The sequence below is a fragment of the Phocoena sinus genome, chromosome 16, assembly GCF_008692025.1.
Source record: "Phocoena sinus isolate mPhoSin1 chromosome 16, mPhoSin1.pri, whole genome shotgun sequence".
NCBI classification, from domain to species: domain Eukaryota; kingdom Metazoa; phylum Chordata; class Mammalia; order Artiodactyla; family Phocoenidae; genus Phocoena; species Phocoena sinus.
This window is the reverse complement of record NC_045778.1, coordinates 15,464,761-15,486,278: the sequence shown is the minus strand read 5'-3', so window position 1 is coordinate 15,486,278 and position 21,518 is coordinate 15,464,761. Positions and strand designations below refer to the sequence as shown.

The 21,518-nt window shown below is 40.5% G+C and overlaps 1 non-coding gene across 1 annotated transcript; it reads left to right on the top strand.

Annotated features, from left to right (window-relative positions):
* The first annotated feature begins 16,430 nt into the window (after positions 1-16,430).
* TRNAG-CCC lies at positions 16,431-16,502 on the top strand. Its single transcript has one exon. It is a non-coding gene; the product is annotated as a tRNA-Gly (tRNA).
* Positions 16,503-21,518: the final 5,016 nt, after the last annotated feature.

Below are 21,518 nucleotides of genomic sequence, written 5' to 3'. Positions count from 1 at the left end.
AATACTACTAGAAGCCTAAGTGGCAGTAAATCACATATAACCGTTCTAAAAGATAGTTTAAAGATCTTCCAACACTTTACAGACAGGAAAGCTGAGATCTCAAAAGGTGATTTGTTCAAGATCACAATGTCATTTGTGACCAACTGTAACATGACCTTGGGTCTCTTGTTCTTTCCTGTACATCAAATCTTCTTTTTTTTAAGTGTCATTTTTGGATCTCAATATCATTATTGGAGTCTCTGTTTGCACAGGGTACTAAGATAAAAAAGAAGCAACAACAAAAAAATAACAAATGCACTTAAGCCTCTCCAGTTAAAATGGCAGAATGGAAAATTTATCAGATGGTTCTTTTTGTGAAACCCTCTTTAAAATATTACCCATTCTTTATTCTTATATCCAGAAGCTCTTTCTCTGTTATGCTTTGTCCTTATCATTGAAAGATTATTTTGTGACACATACCCTTAGACCTATAAATTCATCATAAACATACACTCCAAAAAGTATCCTGGGATCTACAGTGTGGCAATGATTGAAACCATCAAAAACAGGATATATCCATCAGTAGGGGACCAATTTTTAAAATCACATTAGAGATATACATAGACTATGTTGCTGTTAAAAAAAAAAAGGAAAGGAAAGAAAAGAGAGGTTCAGGACATATTGTAAAGTGAACTAAGAACAGTATGCATGTATGTAGTCTGGATCCATGTGGGTTTGTTTTTAAGTGTTCATATACATACATATATTTTTGTTTCTGCGTAGAATATTCAGGAAGGATACCTAAGAGCAGTAGTGTTTTCCATTAGTAATACTATTAGCATCATTACTTGATAATAATTTCACAAGTAATAAGAAAGAGCAGGCAGGGGGAAGGCCATTGTGTTTTTCAAAATCTGGGGATGTTGGTCAAAATCAATAGATTTGTTGACCTATTTGTAAAAAGTTAGTCCTCCCAGGCAGGGCTGCTGAAACTGCAACCAGGGAACATAATAGAGACAGACAGTGAAACACTTGACTTTTACCAACAGCTTTGGTTTTCCCCCTTGGCCAAACACATTAAGAGCCATTTAAAAAGGAAACACTATAATTACACCCTACAAGATAAATAAAAACAGCAGCAAAATGATAGGATTAGACTCTTAATCCTTATTACCACCTACTTAGAAGACGGGTGTGACAGCCTCTCATTCGGGAATACACCTAAGGCCACACCTTATTTGTCATATTACATCTTGTTTGTCAGATACCTTATGCTTGGTGTTCCAGCACAAAGGAACATAACCAGAGAAACTCCACCCAGCAAGCTCTCCAGCTTAGCTGAGTATCTGCATAGCCCCAGAAACTTTGCCGGCGCCTCTTCTTCCTTCCTATTTGGCAGCTTGCACTCTGGTGGTGAGTGATGCAGGATTGTGACGCAGGAACATTTCCTGTTCTCTCCAGAGCATTAGCTTTATGGCACATAAAGCTTAAAAGATACGAACTTCACAAGGGTCCATTCCATTCTATTTATATTATATTAGTTATACTATATTATATATCGTAAAATAAGAAGGGCTTTCACCCTTGTTTTCTTGGGAGAATCTCATGGAAATACAATCTTTGAAAACCTTTTTCAAAAGCAATTTCAGGTCTGTAAAACAAGAACCTTAAAACTGTCTTTACTTTTTTATCTAACAATTTTACGTCTATAATTCCGTCTCGATCAAATCATCCAAGAGATAGACAAGATTTAGGTATAAGGATGTTCTTTAACTTTTTATTATCACAGTGAAATCATTCTTATGTTGAATAGTAAGAGTTAAATCAGCTACAGTAATTCATATGACAGAATAATATAGTGTCATTAAGAATATTAATGACAAGATTCATATAAACTATGCACAAACAATATCAGTCTAATTTTTTTATTTATAATGTTAACTGTTGCTCTTTCTGAGATTTGGCATGATTTTATGTTTTCCTGTACTTTGTAAGTTTCCTTCAATGACTCTTTCTTTCATTACCAGAAAAACAAATGTAAAAATGTCACTGATCTTCATAAGAGTTTGCTCAGTTATTACCACCTGCCCTTTGAGAACTGGTGATTGGCTCCAGTCAGCCCTCACCTAGGAGTTGGCCCACACTCACCATAACCTTAGCGTCACCTCATTCTAAGCATGCCGGCAGAACTGAGCTGGAACCTGAGTAAGCCTCTATGGTAAGCAGTGCTAGTGCAAAAACACCGGCACTTTAACTTTTCCCCAGTTCCAGTTATGACTCTTAGTAGTAGGCAAAACATCCAGCTTCAAACTCTCTTAGCTTCTGATAGGCAAAAGAGAGACAACAGCCCCAAACCCATCGATAGGGAAGAAGTTCATTTCTCCCCCGACATTATAAGCCAGCTAGTGAAACTTTCAGAAAGGTTAGAAGAATGGCACATTTGATGTTACCATGTCCCCAATAAATTGAACTGTGGAAAACTAAGATATGGATAACCAGGGAGTCACACACACATAAACACACACACACACAGTTGAAGAGTAATAAATTGACTCCCAACTTGTCATTTATCTAACCAACAGTTAGATAAATTTGTTCATCTTCTAGTTTATTAAAAAGGTCAAAAGCTAGTTCTACTTGTTGTTTAGAGTAGATCCTCATTTAAGCATTTTGTAAAAGGACATCAGAAGGACTCAGAAATCCCTAAGGAAGTTTATCTTAAACAATTTATTTAAATGGCAAATATGCTTATAAGGTGTTACAGAGAGACCCGAACAAATTTTTTGCCCAACCCAATAATTCGGTTTTCAACACAAGCCACTTTGAGATCCTCAAGGCTAGGTGCTTGAGGATCAGTATTTAATAGCAATCAGTATTTATTTAGTCAACACTAGCAATGTGTGAAACAGTATTTCTCAAGTGGGCCAAGGCTGAGATTGGGGCATACACTATTGGACATGCACAATAGGCAACATGATGACAAGCACTTCCACTTCTCACTCTGTGCATCCACAGGTTTACATGGAGGCTGGGGAGATTCCTGGGAGAACTCAGTGTCCATAACTAGAGCTGACACACAGAGGCATTTCTGATTGGAGACAGAACCAATTTCACAGAGAGACAGAGAATGCAGAAACGTGCTAGAGCCAGTTCCTACCAGTTAAAGAGAGCCCAGTGTGGGCCTCTTCCCAGCTCCCCATTCAGTGACTGTGCATTGGTAGTCATGAAATTTGCCATGGTGTGAGCATTTACACCAAGGAAAATGGCAAGTGCTATAAATTGGGGCCTTCCTCACCCCTACCCCCCAAGCCAGTTATAAAACATTTACTAGCACACCACTGGGAGAGCCTCTGAAAGAGAACACATCTAGGGAATGAGATTCTGGAGTGACAAGCCACATTCAGCATTACTCGAATGAGTTTCAGCCCCACCAATCCTGGAGACCACTGTGTGCTCTGGGAGGGCCCCTCTATGGGCCCCTCTAATGTTGGGCTGGAAGGAAAGGGCATGAGACCCAACATCTTTGAGTACATGTCTACATCCCATGGGTCTTTTAAAAATCTAATATTTCCAGTCTGTCAATAGTACTATCAGTGTTCTTACTAAAGAGCTGGGGTAGAAGAGGCCACATAAGGTGAATATCATAGTATCCATGTCTCAACATGTTTCCTGCTAGGTCCTGTCTCTGGAAAGACCAAGGGAATTAATCACATAGGATCAATCACAGAGCAAGCCTGGTGAGGGATAGTGTAAAAACTGGTTCTCTGCCTTAACCTGTGGTGGAAGCTACAGAGTTCCTGTACCACCCTTGATTTACCATCACACTGACCTCTGTGATGTTCAAATAAAGTGAATGCAGAAATTTTTCATAAGTTTAAAATCATGGCTGATTTTTCAGCAACTCTGAAGACTGTTCTGCAAGAGGGAGGCTCTGATCTATAGCACTGGTACCTACCACAGCAACAGAGCCAAGGAGCTGCCTCCTAGCATCTGTAGAGTTAGCAGAGAGGGACGGGAGCCATTTCCCTCCTCATTTCATAGACTGAACAGGAGCAAATGCAGGGTGATTAGTGGAGGTCAGCATTCCTCTGGGGTAACACTGTGAAGTGAAATAACGCAGTACACAAATTACCAAGGCAGGATGTAAAAGGAAAATTACAAAGTGTTATGGGAGCACAGCGGGGAAATAGTGTTTCCTGCTGGGAGAAATCAGAAAACTTCCCAGGGGGAACTAATATTTGAACTGGGACTTAAAGGCTAAATACAGTTTCAATAATAGATATGGAAAAAAGGGAATGTTTGGCAAAATGTATTGTAGGTTGTGAAGACAGCATAGACAGAGTACTACTATATTGTTTATATTGTTCATTTTCTATATACTATGATGTTTGGACATCTTACAAACCTTTCTGGCTGAGTAGAGACTGCCTCTCCTGGGGCTAACCAGTAGAGATAGCAAAAGACCCAGCTGCGAGCAGGCCTTTGACATGCAAATTTACCAGTCCAGAGCCCTACCTCCTTCTGGCCCCTACACCCGCAGAGGCAAAATTCTTCTGCTTTAATCATCTCAGGGCCAAGTGCCAGGCAACCAGGGACCACCACGAAGGCATAGAGCCTGCCAAAGTTATTCAAACTAGCCAATCCTAAACTATCTCCCCTGGCCGGCCCGGCCTTTCCCAGGGAAACCCCTTAAAGGCTCTAGTTCTGGCTTTCCTCTGGCTCCTGTCATCTGCCGGCTGACCAAAACCTGGTGTTCCTCCCATGGCCCTGCCTGGTGTGGCGTGCCTCTGTCTCTAGGATCAGTCATTATAACACACTTGCTTTTCCTGAGCTTCTCCTGTGCCCCTCTTGTGGCCATACCTGACTGACCACTTCATAAAAGAACAACGAACTACTATAAAGGAAGAAAGTTCTGGGTATGTTCAGGAGACTGGAACTTGGCCTGTGCATGTTTCGGAGGGGAGACTGAAGGGCAGTTGACTAGATCATGGAGGACCTGGACTGCTATGGCGAGGAACAGACCACAGAGGCATCTGAACATGGAAGAGGCAGGTGCAGAGCTATATTTCTGGTTAGTGGGGCACTGGACAAGGCTGGAGATGGGAAACCAAAAACAGCTGGAGTCATCCAGATAAGCATGCATGGAGACACTGAGAGAGAGAAGGTGGGGTCAAGAACTAGACATCAGTGACATCATTAATAAAGAAAGTGAACTACATAATCAGGATTGGAGACAAAGATGAAGAGTCTGGTTCTTGAATTACAAGAATAAAACCCCAGTATAGGCTTTAGCATCAAGGGAGGGATTCATATATTTTGATTTTGGCAGGTTACCATTACAGAGTCAAAATGAAAACCTGGTTGTTTTGACTTGCACTTCTTTTATTGTAACAGACTTGAGCATATCTTTATTCATTCATTAATTCAACAAATAATTAATTCCTACTTTGTTCCAGGTACCAGTCTGGTGTGAGGGATATAGCAGTAAGCACCAGAGACAAAGTTCCCTGAGCTTATGAACGTTGCCTTCTAATGGGGAGAAATGAACAATAACCAAATAAATAAGAAAAAAAATAGTATAGCCAATAGTTGTAAGTACCAGAAGAAAAGTAAAGTGGGGAAGGGGAATAGGAAATGCTGGCAGTCAGGGGTGCAATTTTGAATAGGGGATGCCTCATAAGAAAGTGACATATAAGCAGAAGCTTCATAGGTGAAGGTGTGAATGTAAAGGATAGATATCTGGGGAAAGAGTGATTTAGGCAGATGAAACAGTAAGCATAAAGACCTTTGGCGGGACCATATTTAGCTCCCTCTTTTAAAATATAGATTGAGAATTTGTAGTTAGTACTCTGAACTGTCTGTTCATATGTATAGTTTCTCTTAGGTTGCCTGTCATTTTCTTACTGAATTCTAAGAGTTTTTTGCCTGTTAAAGAAATTATCCCTTGCCTCGCATATATATTACAAATATTTTCCTCTTTTATATGGTGAGTATATAGCCATATGTACATGTATGAGCATGTGTCATATTTAGACACAATTGCTGCACAGAAGTATTAAATTTTATGTAATAAATTTATCAACCCTTTCTTTATTGCTTATAGGTTTTTTGTCTTATTTAGGAAGGCCATCTCCACTCCAAAAATTTTTTAAATTATTCTTTTTTTTTTCATTTAATTTTAAGGATTAAAAAATAAACATTTAGAACTTTGATCCATCTGAAATTTATTTTGTAATAAGTGAGGTAGGGTAAGTTTAAAAAACAAAGGACTCTTGAAATTGAGAAACTTCCAAGACCCAAAAGGATGGATTTCTAAATGTAATATAGCAAGAAGGTTGGGTTGAAATTAGTTGGAAAAGATTCTACTAAAGTCAACCTTCACAGACGCCACCAGCTATTCTCTAGCATCTCACTTCCCAAAGTGCTTCTGTGGCACTCTAGTACCACAAGATGACTACAGGTATCCAGCAAAAAAGTTTTCCATGTTAAAATAAGTTTTATAAACTTGGGATAATTATTTTTTAACTATGAACAGGAGCACTTTGGGCCACAGAACCCTTGTTTCATAAGGCATCTTGGTAACCAATGTTTATATCTGCAGCAGTGGTTCCTAGACTTGGTTACATCAGAAATACCTACAGGAATATTTATAACCTGCTCTTGAATCTATTCGTGATCAACTGAATCAGAATATGTAGGAATTTTTTAAGCTTTCATTGACTGGTATTTTAGAATCGGTAGTCCAGAGCAGCCCCTATCAAACTAGGTTCCACTAGAGAATTAGCCCTAAAGAGTATTATTTGAATGACAATTTCCTCAGTGATTCCAAGGATGGGACATAGCTAGCTGTGTTCTTGATGCTCTTGAGGCATAGGAGGGAAGTTAATTCATTGTGCACAGTGGATTCCTGAGGGCATTACAGTTTAATTCTCTCCCAAAATCCAGGTTGAGAGGAGCTGGTCTACAATATTATGTAATAGGTGCAATAGAGCTAGATATGGTGCTTGCAAAACAAACAAACAAACCCTACCCCCTTATACTTTACTACCTCTTCATCTCGTTTCCCTTACAAACAGAACATTAAATGTTGAATTTGATAGTAAGGATGGGATCAAAATTAAACTTGGATATAGGCAGACTCACTCCTGGGCTTCTCAAATTAATAGAGTTCTCAGAAATTTGGCTTGATCGATCATTTTTTTTGTTGTTCTTTCTACACATAATAATGTTGATATGGTCTATTATGAAAGCTCATTAATAACAAAAAGTCATTTGTAAATAGATCTCATTTTTTTCTTTATCCTAACATGTCCTTATCTTGTTTACAATGCCTTCCACCAGTGTCTCAAAAGAAAGTGTAATATACTGCCGACTCCCTGAACTTCAATGCAAAATTAGGTACATTCAGTTTTGACAGTAAGAATGATTTTAATAATCTGAATAGCCTAATGTGTAATCATAGTGCAAATATCATGCTTATTATCATATTTTTTCTCTTTCTAAATCAGTTGGTTTGGAAGCTCAAAGACTGCATTTCATTATATCCTAATTGGATTCACAGAGCTGTGATCTCCTTATAACCCTAATCCCTATTACAAAATGGAAAAATCATCACTAAACTTGATTTACCTCCTTTTAGGTAATGTCACCTACATTACCCTCATGGCAAGGGTTTTCTATTAAAATTTCTTTCTGAACTACGAAGTCTAGTCCTTTAGAATACCAGGAAGAGCATATCTTACATTCTAGTCAGTTAGTATAAAAATTTAACACTTTCATTCCTGGCTAGCAAAACTAACATTCTGTCAAAGTCTAAATTATTAAAAATCACAATCTCCACGGTAGATTTTGTAAAGCACTATTCCTGTGAAATGCTCTGCAAAGAAGGGTTCTTAAGGTCAAATAAGTTTAGGAAATGCTGAAATTCAAAATGTATCTTGGTATCTTATCTCCTTGAGAATTCCTGCAGTTTTTTTTTTAAGTTTCTATTCAAAAATCTTCAAAATTATTAGACCAGAAATTCTTTTTGAGTATCTTATTTAGTGACATCCTACAGAATATAGTTTGGAAATTGCTGAGCTAGACTAACATTTATGGAACATCTACTATATATGTTAGTTCTCACAAGTTCATTTAACATTGTAATAAGTCTCTTCCGAGCTAACATGTTGTGTGAGACCATCCATGAGCAAGGCCCAGATAACTAGTCATAGGGAACTCCTTCTTCAGTTAGTCATAGGGAACTCTTTAAAAGACCAGAGGTATGAGTTGAGCCAGAGATGACGATGACAGGAACAGGTGCCCTGGGAGCTTGAGCCTGCTGCTCACACAACTTAGTTTAGTCTTCAACATCTGCTGACCATCAGTCTCAGATGGTCTTTCTCTTCCCTGTGATCATGGAGTGCTCTACGAACATCCGGTTTTATGGTTCGATGGATGAGGTAGTACCTAAGTCATGCTGGACTACTTAAGTTGCATGTTCATATGGTGATTTGTTTCAGCATTCAGCCTCTTCTAGGTCCCAGTAGAAAGCTAAGAATTATTTCATAAATGCAGAATGATTATATTCAGAAGAGGGCATGGCTTGGCTCTCAAATCCTAAGGATAGGCACTCTGATTGTCCTAGAGCATATCTCAAAGCTCCCTACAGCATCTCCAGCTGCTGGCTCTGCTGGGTCATAACACTCGAAGCGCACAACAGCTTGCACAGCAGTCTAGACCAGCTGCAGAGCTTCTTTTATTCTAAGCGCATTCAAAGCAGGCAAACTTACAGGTCATCACCTGTACTGGGTCAGAACAGCACATTCAAATGTGGTGTATGCTGCCTTTAAAATCCAAAGAAACCCATCAAGGCTTCCTAGTGATAAGAGTATAAGGTATAGCAATTTGTCTTCCTTTTTTTAGGAGATAACCACATTTCCCAAGCCACTCAACTAGAAGTTTCACCAAGATGGCATACCTTGAATTTTCATGGGGTGTTTCTCCCACCTCCAGCTTGCAAGTATTTTACCAAGGCACCTAAAGTACCTGTTACTTCCTACTTACCTGGTCCAATCAGCATAAGTCATCCATGTAATGGACTAACACACTGTACTATAGAATGGTGAGGCACCTTTGGTTTCTGTGGACTAGTTTATTGCAAAAACCCAGAATGTTGACATAGCTCCAAATGAAGATGATGGAAGTATAGTGCTACCCCTGACAGATGAAAGCAAACTGCTTCTGGTGTTCTTTTGCTATTCAGAATAGAGGGGGGAAATCATTATCCAGATCAATAGCTAATAGCTAATACCAGCTATTGTTCCCGCAAGGAGTCCACACCTGTAACATCTGCAGTAGTAATTGCAATAATCCACTGTCATTATTCCACATTCATCTGTATTCTGCATGGACCAAACAGATGAGTTAATGTTGATGTGAAATGAATCAATGGCCCTGCAGCTTTCGAGATTTGATAGTGGCAGTGATCTTTGCAATTACCTCAGGGATGTAGTGTTAATTATTGTATACTATTTGGGGGAAGCAAATCTATGGACTTCTACTGGGCCTCTCCTATCACAAAAGCTTTACTGCAAAGGTGAGGATGCCAACGTGGGGATGTTTCCAGTAGCTGATTAAATCTATTTCAATCATACTTTCAAAGATTAGCACAGTATGGCTTTGCAGACCTCCTAGGCCAACTGCCATGTGGATTTAGGTTAAAATTCCATTTTTCACCTCAACTCCAAAGTCCCTACTTTTACTGATAAAAGTCAAGGGCCTTTTGGGTCCTTGGGGTTGTGTATCAGCTCAGAGCTCTGAGAAGTAAAAGAGACTTATTCAGAGAAGTCAGTCCTGAAGAATCTGGGTATTTTACTTTGCCTACTGTGGATTAACTCCGGTAAACAGCCACAGATTCCTGTGGGAAAGGCTAATAACAGATTTACAGTACATAATTGTGCCAGTGTTGCAGGATCCTCGATCAGGTTGACTAGATTCCCTTCCATTCACAGGGCCCTGTGAGCTGGCTCAGGTTGGAAATTGGGATGAGAACATGGTTGTCAATGACTTAGATCTATGGTACCAAACAAAACGGCTGCCCATCTACTTCAGTCCAAGGGACATCAATAAGGTGCTACCAAAGGTGTCTGTGGGTAAAACCATTCTGATTACAGTAACCACATATACTTTGTCTCTGGAAGTTAAGTCATCACACTCATTACTAAATTGTATTATTTTTGTCATTTGACACTAGTAATAGCAAAAAACTGAAATCAGTCCAAATGCTCATCAATAGTAGAGTGGATTTTTAAAATAGTTGTGGTGCATTCATGTAATAGAGCATCTTACAACCATGAAACTGAGTAAATGCAGCAAGTATGAATCCTAAATAAAGAAATGTTGAGAAAAGATTAATCACAAAAGATACAGTAAAACCTCATTTTTTTAAAATTTCTAAAACAAAACTAAAGAAAGTATTATTTGCAAGGACTTGAAAATTCCTTATAAATGTTTTGTATCTTGAGCTGGGTAGGAGTACCTGAGTGTTCATTTTATTATTTAAAAAAAATTATTCCCATATATTATATATACTCTTTTGTATGTAGTTAACATTTTTAATATAAAATCTATTTATTTTTTAGTTATTTTTACTTGTTGAAGCAGTGTTTCTTTAAATAATTGCTAAAATTTATTGAGCTCTCACTATATACCTGAGACTGTGCTAAATTCTTTACGTGGATTATCTACATTAATCTTCACAGCAAGTCCTTAAGGTAGGAACCATCACTATTTGCACTTTATATATATGCAAATGAAAGCATAGAGAAATTAACTAATTTGCCCAAGGTGACATGAGTAGTAGATAGTGGATCTGAATTTAATCTGCCTATACAGCCCAAATCAGAACTAGTACATACTATCTTTAAGAATGACACAGTCTGAGATTGGCCATGAAACATATATTACACAATTTTTGAGGATAAATAGACTGCATCAAAGCAGAATACATACATTTGCTGCTGGCTTTCCTTTCATTAGAAATATTCATCAGTGTTGAGTCTTTCATCGTTATGTTTGAATATCACCACTGGAAAGTAGACCACTAAAAATCATTCCTAACTGTAATTATGTTGGTTTCTACTTTTCATTCCTTTAGTTGTTTGTGAATTTTTGTCATTACTTTCAGTTTTACACGTTTAAATTGGTTTTTTATTATGCAAAACATTTACATGATTCCAAAATCAAAATCATAAAACAAAGTAATTCAGAGAAGTCTTCATTGTATCCCTCTCTCCTCCTTCCTGTTCTCTTCTTCCCCTAAGAAAGGGAACTAATTTTTTAGTTTTTAGTTTATCTTTCCATTGTTTCCTTTTACAAATATATATTTCCTATTATTTCCTTTTTCTGTTTGCACAAAGGTAGCATACAACACACAATATAAATCGTGAATCTGATTTAGGTATTTTTTTATAGAGAGATGCAGTGTAAGAGAAAAGTAAGTTTCTGAAGAAAAGTAAATTTTTTACTTGCTCTCAAGGAGCTTCAAGTTTAAGAAAATTAAGAGACTCAGATTGTCCTTCTTTCTCTGCTACTCTCTAGGTGATTCTCAGAAAGTCATGATATCAATCCATATCTCAGTTTCCCCAAGTATAAAATAGGAAGGAGACTAAAGATCTCTAAAGTCCTGTCCATCTTTAAGGTAAAAATGCCACAACAATGTCTGAATTGTGGATGATGAAGCACATCTAGCTTAAGTTAGGTAAATAGTGTAGGGGTTCAGAATATGTCACCCCAATCTATATGCCACTTTGATATATTGATTATTTTGAGTAAAAGTACTTGAGAAACAGCTGGTGCAAAAAGGATTCTCCTACCCTTTTGCCCCCCTTAAAGATAAATCTTCCACATCAAAGTTACACTCCCTGGGCTTCCCTGGTGGCACAGTGGTTGAGAGTCCACCTGCCGATGCAGGGGACGCGGGTTCGTGCCCCAGTCCGGGAAGATCCCACATGCCGCGGAGCGGCTGGGCCCATGAGCCATGGCCGCTGAGCCTGCGGGTCCGGAGCCTGTGCTCCACAGCGGGAGAGGCCACAACAGTGAGAGGCCCGCGTACCGCAAAAAAAAAAAAAAAGGAAGAAAGTTACACTCCCTGTACCAGGAGGGTAAGGGGCATCATTGTCACCAGAGTCAGGGAATTTACGGCCAACAAGGCTGTATTAAACAAACCTTGGGGTTTCCCTGGTGGCGCAGTGGTTGAGAGTCCGCCTGCTGATGCAGGGGACACGGGTTCGTGCCCCGGTCCGGGAAAATCCCACATGCCGCGGAGCGGCTGGGCCCGTGAGCCATGGCCGCTGAGCCTGCGCGTCCGGAGCCTGTGCTCCGCAACGGGAGAGGCCACAACAGTGAGAGGCCCACGTACCGCAAAAAAAAAAAAAAAAAAAAACAAATAAACAAACCTTGTTACTTCTTCATCATTTTACTACCCCTAGCCCAAAACCCATTGTCTTGTCAGTTCTCCACAAATTTATTGTTTCTTTGTGTGCTTTGGTCACTTCTTTGAGTCGCATATCTTTGTGAGGCTCTCATATCTATACGTAGCTGTATATGTATTTAAAATTGTTTTTCTCTCGTTAATCTGTCTTTTATTACAGGGGAGTCTCAGCCAAGAACCTAGAAGGGTAGAGGGAAAATTATTTTCCTCCCCTGCAGTAGCTCTGAAGAATATTAGCAAACGTCCCAAGGTTTTGATTGACATGAGATGATTTTAATTTTCTCTCACTTTCTATGCCAACCCTTTAAGGTAAAGGCTGCAGGAAATATCTTTAGTTGAATGAAACATGGCATTAGCAAAGAAATGAGATGGACATTTTGTTCATGTTTAGAGCAGTTTCTATTTATGAAAGACTAATGAATGTTTTATCCACTGGAATCATTACTAGTAATTTTTAAATGACTGCTATGGCACAAAGTACTAAAACAATCTACTCCAAGCTCTTCAGACAGGATGCACAGTAATAATCAGCATTAGGCTGATGTATGAATAAACATTATAATGACGCAAAATGAGGAGAAAGAATAGTATGTTTACCTCAAGTAGATTCAAGGAGTTGATGACCAATGTTGGAAATTTTTTTTTTTTTTTTGCGGTACGCGGGCCTCTCACCGCCGCGGCCTCTCCCGCTGCGGAGCACAGGCTCCGGATGCGCAGGCTCAGCGGCCATGGCTCACGGCAGCAGCCGCTCCACGGCACGCGGGATCCTCCCAGACCGGGGCACGAACCCGCGTCCCCTGCATCGGCAGGCGGACCCTCAACCACTGCGCCACCAGGGAAGCCCCCCAATGTTGGAAATTTTGAGGAACAATTTAAGTGGTCATTTGGTAAACAAAGTAAGTACATTTATTGAGGTTGATTCTCTTGAGTAGAAATACATATTTTAGGGCTTCCCTGGTGGCGCAGTGGTTAAGAATCTGCCTGCCAATGCAGGGGACACGGGTTCAAGCCCTGGTCCAGGAAGATCCCTCATGCCATGGAGCAACTAAGCCTGTGCGCCACAACTACTGAGCCTGTGCTCTAGAGCCTGTGAGCCACAACTACTGAGGCTGCACTCTAGAGCCCACTGAGCCACAACTACTGAAGCCTGCGCCTAGAGCCCGTGCTCCGCAACAAGAGAAGCTACCACAATGAGAAGCCTGCGCACCACAACGAAGAGTAGCCCCCTCTGGCCGCAACTAGAGAAAGCCTGCGTGCAGCAATGAAGACCCAACTCAGCCAGAAAAAAAAATAAAAAAGAAATACACATTTTAGTATTATTTCTAATAACTATTCTGCTAATAAAATAGGTCTGTTAGATCTCAGATCATCTGAAATTCTCTGGATTACTGAGCTACAGAGGGACCTTGCCTTCAAGGGTTCATATAACTGGTTTGAAGAAGCACATCAGACCAGTAATAACCTCATACTGTGTGATTACTGCACATGTCTGTTCAACTTCCTTTTCTCTCTCTCCCCTTCTCTCTCTTATAAGATTTCAATGTGAATAGGAAAAGTTTATTTTGAGCTGTAAGTTGCCATCTAATATTTCAGGATCCGAGGCCTCTCAAAAATCTTTAATCCATTATTTTTCCTATTTTCTGTCATCAAGGGATTGGAAGTAATAAGCTCTATTTTCAAGATATCAGACGTTTGCTTTTTGGATTCAGTATTAGGAAAACATGGTAATATTTCAGATGAAAAGCATTCTTTAAATAATGAATATCTAGAGGAAATACTTCCTTTTCTTTTGTTAGGTGAACATTACTTATGGATACAAAAATCATTCTTCCACCAAAAGTGATTTCTTACATTTGGCTCACTCTGTGTTCAGCTTATACTGTTTTAATTTCATAATAATGTTTTCCTGGTAATCTTCCATCTGATCAGGTGGTAGCCTAAAACACTTGATCTGTGTTGGGAACCTCCGCTGGGGGAGGGATTGAGAGATAAGCATGGCTCAGAGCTGAGGGTGATCCAAGAAATAGCATCCAGAGTGAAACCAAAATGAAAAGCCAGAGAAATTATGTGATCAAAGTGTCAATCCAAAAGGCAAGATAAGAATATTCAGTTCTGAGGGACTTTCCTGGTGGCACAGCAGTTAAGAATCCACCTGACAATGTAGGGGACATGGGTTCAATCCCTGGTCCGGGAAGATCCCACATGCCACGGAGCATCTAAGCCCATGTACCACAACTACTGAGCCTGCGCTCTAGAGCCCAGAAGCCACAACTACTGAGCCTGCGCTCTAGAGCCCGTGCTCCACAACAAGAGAAGCCACCGCAATGAGAAGCCCGCACACCGCAACGAAGAGTAGCCCTCGCTTGCTGCAACTAGAGAAAGCCCTTGCGCAGCAACGAAGACCCAACATAGCCCAAAATTAATTAATTAATTAATTAATTAATTAGTAAGAAAAAAGAATATTCAGTTCTGGGTAGAATGGTATAATTTGAGGTTGACAAATGCTTCCTTCAAGAACAACTAGAAACACTGGATAAGATAAGGTCACCTGTTTAAAGACATCAGACGACTGCTGAATCAAAGACGACAAGAATGGCTAAATTTCTCGGGCTTCCCTGGTGGCACAGTGGTTAAGAATCTGCCTGCCAATGCAGGGGACACGGGTTTGAGCCCTGGTCTGGGAAGATGCCACAGGGCAACTAAGCCCGTGCACCACAGCTACTGAGCCTGCTCTCTAGAGCCTGTGAGCCACAACTACTGAGTCCGCGCCACAACTACTGAAGCCTGCGTGCCTAGAGCCCGTGCTCCACAACAAGAGAAGCCACCGCAATGAGAAGCCCGCACGCCGCAACGAAGCATAGCCCCCGCTCGCCACAACTAGAGAAAGTCAGCGCGCGGCAGTGAAGACCCAACACAGCCAAAAATAAAATAAATAAATTTAATTTTTTTTTAAATGGCTCAATTTCTCAAGAGGAGAGAACTTCAGCTCTCTGGCATCTGCAGTCACTTTTTCCCTTGGGGCATATGCAAATTATAAGAGATTGTCAATCTGAGATTTTTCCAGACTGCTGTGAGGAAGAAAAACCAGCAGAGATTTGAATGGTCTTGTGGGGCTATAGAGGTATAATTAAAGGCTTAAGGGACCTCAAACACAAAACCCTCAATACACCTGACATTTGCAAATTTCTGAAGTTGTGAGGGCAGGTGATTAAAAAGCTAAGCAGAAAACTTCTGAAACACTAACATGTTTTTCATAGACTTATGGTACTGGGGAAACAAAGAGTAGACTTCAGGACTTGCAGGCTATGTCAAGAACTTCTGAAAATCAGAGAGAAATTTTCTGCTGTTTCATAATGCTAAAGAGACACAAACTAGACCTGCCAGGAGAAGGGAGACCAGTGAACACACCAGACATTTACTGATAGTTGAGAAAATCCTGAAGGACAACATCTTAGTAACACAAACAAGTCAGAGGCAGACTGAACCTTACCAAAACTAAAAGTCAGCCTCAACCGCAGTTCATTCCCTGATTGGTTTAAGATGATCAATTTCAATTTCATCTGCCTAGCAGAGGAAAGGATAAACCTACCATGAAGAAATAAAAAGTCATTTGGAACGATATAATTTTTACACACAATGACCAGCATTCAATAAAAAAAATTCTAGACATACTGTGATTCAGGACCATATTACTAAAAACCACAAGAAAAAACATTCAATAGGAATAGAACCACAGGTGACATACACATTGGAGTTAGCAGATAAGGACTTTAACTATGATTAATATGTTCAAGAAAACAGAACTTTAAAATGTCTATGTCTAATATGTTCAAGAAAATTGAGAAAATCAATTTTTAAATGGAGAATTTTTCAGAGAATTATAATCTCTAAATAGAATCAAATGGAGATTTTAGAATTTAAAAATATAATATATGATATTATGGGTTTAATAGAGCTTAGGAACAGAAGACAGGGGACTTCCCTGGTGGTCCAGTGGCGAAGACTCTGCACTCCCAATGCAGGGGCCCAGGTTCGACCCCTGGTCAGGGAACTAGATCCCCCATGCCGTAACTAAGAGTTCACATGCCAAAACTAAAAGATCCCGTGTGCCTCAACTAAGATCCGACACAGTCAAATAAATAAATATGGAAAAAAAAAAAGAAACAGAAGACAGGATTAATGAACAGCAAAAATGATCAATAGAAAATGCCTAAATTGAAGCACAAAGAAAATAGGAACGGAAAACATAGGATAAAGCACAAAAGATATGTAGGACACACTGAAAATGTGTAATACACATGAGCCCCAGAAGGACAGGAGAGGATGATGCAAAAGGAATATTTGAAGATATAATGGCCAAGAATTTTCCAAATGAAGAATGATAGCAACACACAAATTTATGAAACTCTGCTACAGATTCAAGAAGCAACCATCAGCAAAATAGATACAAAGAAAACCACACTGAGGCACATCATGATAATACTGGCTGAAAATCAAAAGGCAAGGCAAAGGAGAGAATCTAGGTTTACAGCAAAAGGCCAGAAATTGGAGAAAGGCCATAGAAACAGAAAAAAAGAAGCTGGATTACTTGGATGATCCACAGAGTGGTACAGTTGACAAAGTATTTCAGAGATAGAGGTGAAAGCTCTCAAGAATAAAGAGACAGACTAACTTTGAGTTTTACTTTTAGTTCACTTGTGCTAAGAAGCCTAAGAACAATAATGAAATCCCACGCAGTTTTTACACTAATTAATTTGAGTCACAACCAAGTTTTTTCTCTCTCTATTATATACAAATAAGTTCATTTATATAGTTTATTGTTTTCTAAACACTTTAAATTTCAGGAAGGGTTTGCTTCTTGCTGGGTTTCCTGAATCTGTGAGGACTGCTGTCCCCGACTCTCTCAGTCAGGAGCCGAGGCTTGGAAAAACGGAGCCAAAGAAAGGAAGATCCAAGACAGTATATCAGTACCAAGGGGGACTTTTCCCCCTTTTCTCCTTTTCCAAGAGTGAATCAGAAATTCTGATAGGGGATGATGAGGAAAGGGCCAGTAATTGCATATTGAATGGCTCCCCATGTATTTGTCTGCCTCCTCCCCACCCTTGCCCTCATTAAGAACCACTTCTCTATATTGGTTCAAATGAATCCCCCAGAGATCCTATTAAAATGCAGATTCCAACTCAGTAGCTCTGGTGTGGGGGGAGGGGATCTGGGATTCTGCATTTCCAACAAACTCCCAAGTGATGCAGGAGATTGCTTCACAGACTACTTTGAAAAGCAAGGTTTTAGGTGACCCCCAAATCATCTAAAATTGGCTACTCTGGCTGTTAAATGTGCACTGCCTTAAGATAGATCTGAAGTTCTCCCAAGAAGGTGGCTGGGGGTGGCAGCGGGGAGACCAGCAGTCAGTGATTGCAATTTTGAAATGTTTACCAAAGTATATTCTGAACACTAACTACAGTAGTTGCAGAAGATGTTAATACATGTTCCTGAGAGGAAATAGTTCCATGGCCAAATAAGTTTAGGAAGCATAGTACACTTTTCCCCCTCTGAGAGATTCACGATGCACGTTTGCATTTTAATGATTCTGAACCATCTGCAGTAGGGAAACATTTAATCTGATAATTTATTTAATTAACCATTAACACTCTGAGAACTAGTATTCCATGGAATAAATTTTGGGATATGCAGCCATACAGAGCAGTAGCTATCAAACTTTGGTGTGTATTGGAATTAGCTAGAGAGCTAATAGAGGACACAGATGCTGTTACTGAACCAAACTTTGGTCCACTCACCCACCATGCAGCAAAGCCAATTTACTGACACTGGGTTGTGGTAAAGTATTTATTGCAGGCACCAAGCAAGGAGAACAGGCAGCTCATGTTCAAAAGACCCAAACTCCCTGATGGCCTTCAGGGAATGGTTTTTAAAGGCAACATTTGGGGTGAGGGCTGCAGGGTACATGACTGTCTTCTGATTGGTTGGTAGTGAGGTAACAGGGTGGTGTTATAAGAGTCTTAATCATCAACCTTCTGGTTCCAACCAGTCTGGGGTCTGTGTGCTTGCAGTCACCCTCCTCTACCAGGGCAGGGGTCTTAGTTTCTGCCGAACAACTCACAAAGATATATATTAGATTGTTATGTATATTCCTTGAGGAGGAACTAGGATTCTGTCTTATCATTGAACTATTATCATTACTTATCTTGCTTAATTGCTTTTCCTTTGTTTCTGCATTCCCTCACTTCCCTAATTAGTAACTGCTTGTGTCTGGCTCTTTGGAACTCAGGGAAGGCCTAGGAAACGAAAGCCTTTTTTCTACAAACAAGAAATGGGGGACACGGGCCCCACAGGGTCCTGCTCAATTTCATTGCTTGGTGAAGTTGGATACATCCTAGACCTTTGTATTTTCACCGAATTCCCCAAGTGATTATTAGTCCCACCAAAGTTTTAGAATGACTGCTATAGTCATCTCAGAGGAGTTTCTGTTACCAGCTGGAGAGGTAGGGTTGCCTGTTAGCCCAGCTTCCCTTTTGCAGAAGCCTATGTTATCCCTGGGAGGACCAGCATTGGCTGCAAACTGCCTTCATCTAAGGAAGAAGAACATTTAGACCAGGTGGGGCACCCCAAAGATTCCTCTCTATGTTCTGTTGAACATACTGCAGGGATTCCTCCAAGTCTTTTCACTGTAACCTCCCAGTCATCAGTGGCTATCCATTAGCCTTGCTCCAAACCAGAGCTCAGGAGAAGGACTTTCTCTCTAGAACCAATTCACTGATTCACTGAACAAATTTTCATCAGTCAGAATTTTGGCAGTATTCAATGAATAAGATGGACAGGCACTCCCACGAGGCAGCGGTAGGGAACAGACAATAAACAAGTAAATGAATAATTTCAGATAGTAATCAATGCTGTGAAGAAAATAATGTCACATGTTGGGAAGCGGAGATATTGAATAATATCATCTGAACTAAGATGGAACTCTGTGACTGAAAAACGAAGCAGGCAACTCCATGAAGTGCAATTATGAAGTTTATTGTGGGTAACTTACATTCAGGCAGGCAGGATCAGGCAGAGAGATGATTCAGAGGCACTCGCAGCTGCACTCCGCACTGCCAAGGGGTACAGGGGGATATAAAGGGGCTAAGGATAAAAATAGAATCTGACTACCAAGTGAGAAGCACGTCCACACCAACTGGAACTGGGGGCTTTTCCTTCCCCCCGGGCAGGGGCAGGTGTCTCATGACCATTAACCATCTGCGTCAGCAAAAAGCACTCTTCAAGTTTTCATATCAGTTGAAGGTAAGGGTAAAAGTTGATAGGGAACTCCTCTGGTTTGGTGCATTCCTTGTGAGCTAGGCTAAAGCTCAGTCACTCAGAAAAAGAGATGGGGTAGGACTGTGGGCCTAAGATGGAGCTGACAAGATGGTGCCAGTGTGGTTCAGCCACATATCGTGGGACGGAGAATGACTGAGTCAGGGATTCCATTTAGATACTGTAGTCCTGTAAGACTGCAGAAGTCCTAGGGCCAGTCCAGGTAATGTAGATCCCATTCCAGAAAGGCCAACAGTGACTGGGATTGGCCTTAATGGTTCAGAAAACTTCACCAGCTACCCCAAATATATCTGGTTAGGAGGCAGCCTATATCCCTTGTACCTACTACAGTGACTGACTCATAAAGGGCCCCCAGTGAATACTGGTGAATGGTTGGCTGGCTGGCTGGCTGGCTGGATGGATAAGTGGATTGTTGGATGTGTAGTTAGTTCCAGTGATTTTGACAAGATCTCTTTGGTGAGAACTTAAAGCGGGACTTGCTGAAGCTATTGGGCCAAACTGGGCATTCACTTTGATGAACAGCTCCCTTCTAAATGATAAGGCAGTGGTGAGATATGCTATACCTGACCCTGAACATATGTGGTGTTCTAAGAGTTATGAGGCTGCCTTGGGGAAGTGACGACTTGAAATCTGAAGGCTGAGTAGAAATTAACCAGGAGGAGAAGAAAGAAGAAGGCATTTCAGGCAGAAGGCATAACCCAGCATAACTGTGGTGCAGCGGGAGAGCAGGATACTGGTGAGGCTCTGGAAGGAAGCTGGTCTGGAGAGGGGTGAGGAGAGGTGTGGGGCTAGAGGAGGTGGGAGAGGTAGGCCAGAGCCAGAGCCTGCAGGCAAGCTCAGGACTTTGTTCTGAGTCTCAGTAACTAACTGTGTGTCCACTCATTTGCCTTTACCCCCCTGTAAGCTCCTTTGTGTTTACGCTAAGGTGTCCCTCACCTAATAAGAAACCCAGTTCCTTCTACCAGCCCTGTGTTTAGGATTATATTAGTATAAGAAACTTCAGCTGTGGTGTCAAGTTACAGGCAGACTTACGTAGGGATAAAAATAAAGCGGTACATTCTTGAGAATAAGGGAAATGGATGCTCCCCCTTGAACAAAGAGGAGGGATTGAGACATATAATCAGCTCTTTCTCTATGATATATCTGACCAAGGTAAATGCAGTGCCCCTCTCATCAGTCAGCAAACTACCAATTTGAAGTATCCAAAAATGTGTGCACTAAACTCTAACACCCTTTAGATCTGAAACTCTGGAATTCTTTGGCAATTTGGGGTGGCTCTGTTATAAAGCAGGGGCTGTGTAGAAATTACGGAGTGGTGATATTTATATCCTCCACAGTGGCTTGCATTAAGTAGGTGCAATAATTGATAATAAATACTAAGCTGAATTTTAGGACATTGAGAGCCATTGTATAATCAACAAATGCATGCATGTAGGACCATTATCTGGGACTCTTGTCAAGGAAGAGGCACAACGTTTTGAAAGAGCCCTGGCCAAGATTCATGGAGACAATATTCTGATTCTTGCTCTGGCTGTGTCATGAAGGAGCTCGTGGCCCCTGGACAACTCTTTCAAACCACCATAAGCCCCACCTTCATTGTAAAATACGGTGAAGTCATAAGTATTGTTACAAGAATGGCAAAAGTTAAGTATCATCAAAATTATCTGAAAAATGTGTGAGGAAGAAAGTGCCTGACGAAGGCGCAGTCCTGCAACCTGACACACCACACCACCTC